At 53.8% G+C, this 2,495-nt stretch overlaps 1 non-coding gene across 1 annotated transcript; it reads left to right on the top strand.

Annotated features, from left to right (window-relative positions):
* The first annotated feature begins 392 nt into the window (after positions 1–392).
* On the top strand, positions 393–2,207 carry LOC142793954 (small subunit ribosomal RNA). The gene has a single exon (XR_012891958.1). It is a non-coding gene; the product is annotated as a small subunit ribosomal RNA (ribosomal RNA).
* The last annotated feature ends 288 nt before the right edge of the window (positions 2,208–2,495 follow it).

Below are 2,495 nucleotides of genomic sequence, written 5' to 3'. Positions count from 1 at the left end.
ACGGTGCCGTTTTACCACGATATCGAGGTGTGTTCCGTGTCGTCCTCGGGCGATTCAGATGCGAAAGCGCCGAAGACGCGGGCGTGACCCGTCGTCTGGCGGCTTTGCAGTCTCGGCTCCGTTGCTAGTTCCGGCCGGTCCACCGACAGTGCAGCGGGCTTGGGCAACCCGCACGGCGCGACCGAGTCGATGCAACGAAAAAGAGCGAGCATGAACGTGCTTCTTGCCGCACGGCTCCCACTCGTCTTTCGGGAAGGTTGTGCCGTAGCGAGCTCGAACGCCGTCATCTCGGAGTGCAAAATAAGCGTGTTGGGGCGCCTGAAGGTGGCCTCCGCCGCACACAGACTGCGTCCGGCCCGCCGAGGGCGAGGACGGACGCGCAGTCGAACGATTACCTGGTTGATCCTGCCAGTAATCATATGCTTGTCTCAAAGATTAAGCCATGCATGTCTAAGTACATGCCGAAATAAGGCGAAACCGCGAATGGCTCATTAAATCAGTTATGGTTCCTTAGATCGTTTCTTCCTACTTGGATAACTGTGGCAATTCTAGAGCTAATACATGCAGTGAGCCTGGAGCCCTTTGGGTAACGGGTGCTTTTATTAGACCAAGATCGATCGGGTTTCGGCCCGTATTGTGTGGTGACTCTGGATAACTTTGTGCTGATCGCATGGCCACGAGCCGGCGACGTTTCTTTCAAGTGTCTGCCTTATCAACTTTCGATGGTAGGTTACTTGCTTACCATGGTTGTTACGGGTAACGGAGAATCAGGGTTCGATTCCGGAGAGGGAGCCTGAGAAACGGCTACCACATCCAAGGAAGGCAGCAGGCGCGCAAATTACCCACTCCCGGCACGGGGAGGTAGTGACGAAAAATAACAATACGGGACTCTTTTGAGGCCCCGTAATTGAAATGAGTACACTCTAAATCCTTTAACGAGGATCAATTGGAGGGCAAGTCTGGTGCCAGCAGCCGCGGTAATTCCAGCTCCAATAGCGTATACTAAAGCTGCTGCGGTTAAAAAGCTCGTAGTTGGATCTCAGTTCCAGACGAGTAGTGCATCTACCCGATGCGACGGCTCGGACTGAACATCATGCCGGTTCTTTCTTGGTGCACTTCATTGTGTGCCTCGAGATGGCCGGTGCTTTTACTTTGAAAAAATTAGAGTGCTCAACGCAGGCGAGTCGCCTGAATAAACTTGCATGGAATAATAGAACAAGACCTCGTTTCTGTTCTGTTGGTTTTTGGAATACGAGGTAATGATTAAGAGGGACGGACGGGGGCATTCGTATTGCGGCGCTAGAGGTGAAATTCTTGGACCGTCGCAAGACGAACTACTGCGAAAGCATTTGCCAAGAATGTTTTCATTGATCAAGAACGAAAGTCAGAGGTTCGAAGGCGATCAGATACCGCCCTAGTTCTGACCATAAACGATGCCAACCAGCGATCCGCCTGAGTTACTCAAATGACTCGGCGGGCAGCTTCCGGGAAACCAAAGTATTTGGGTTCCGGGGGAAGTATGGTTGCAAAGCTGAAACTTAAAGGAATTGACGGAAGGGCACCACCAGGAGTGGAGCCTGCGGCTTAATTTGACTCAACACGGGAAAACTTACCCGGCCCGGACACTGGGAGGATTGACAGATTGAGAGCTCTTTCTTGATTCGGTGGATGGTGGTGCATGGCCGTTCTTAGTTGGTGGAGCGATTTGTCTGGTTAATTCCGATAACGAACGAGACTCTAGCCTATTAAATAGGTGCGGGGTTCCCAGCACCTTACAACCTTCTTAGAGGGACAAGCGGCTCCTAGCCGCACGAAACAGAGCAATAACAGGTCTGTGATGCCCTTAGATGTCCGGGGCCGCACGCGCGCTACACTGAAGGAAGCAGCGTGTCTTTATCCCTGTCTGAAAAGACTGGGTAACCCGTGGAACTTCTTTCGTGATTGGGATAGGGGCTTGCAATTGTTCCCCTTGAACGAGGAATTCCCAGTAAGCGCGAGTCATAAGCTCGCGTTGATTACGTCCCTGCCCTTTGTACACACCGCCCGTCGCTACTACCGATTGAATGATTTAGTGAGGTCTTCGGACCGATGTCCGGCGCGGCCTTTCGGTTGCGCCGGTCTGTTGGAAAGATGACCAAACTTGATCATTTAGAGGAAGTAAAAGTCGTAACAAGGTTTCCGTAGGTGAACCTGCGGAAGGATCATTAACGGATTGTGAAGGGTGAGCGCCTCAGCTGCGTCTGCGCCCGACACTTTCTGCCGCTGACCCCGTTTGGACGCGGGGTCGGCTTTTCCCCACGGGGCTGCCTGAATGTGGAGCGGCACCCCGTGACAAATTGTTGCGCCCAGCGGACGCCAACACCGCGACCTTGGACGGTCGGCCAGGTGGCGGACGCGGGTACAAACGGCGCAACGCACTCATAGGTCGGCTTTCGACCCGCCACTGCACCGTGGCTCGAAGCGCTCGAAATGCGCGACCCGACCGCTGCGGGACC

The sequence above is a fragment of the Rhipicephalus microplus genome, unplaced genomic scaffold (genome assembly GCF_043290135.1).
Source record: "Rhipicephalus microplus isolate Deutch F79 unplaced genomic scaffold, USDA_Rmic scaffold_349, whole genome shotgun sequence".
NCBI classification, from domain to species: Eukaryota; Metazoa; Arthropoda; class Arachnida; order Ixodida; family Ixodidae; genus Rhipicephalus; species Rhipicephalus microplus.
The sequence above is the reverse complement of the archived record's forward strand: the minus strand, read 5'-3'. Positions and strand labels throughout refer to the sequence as shown.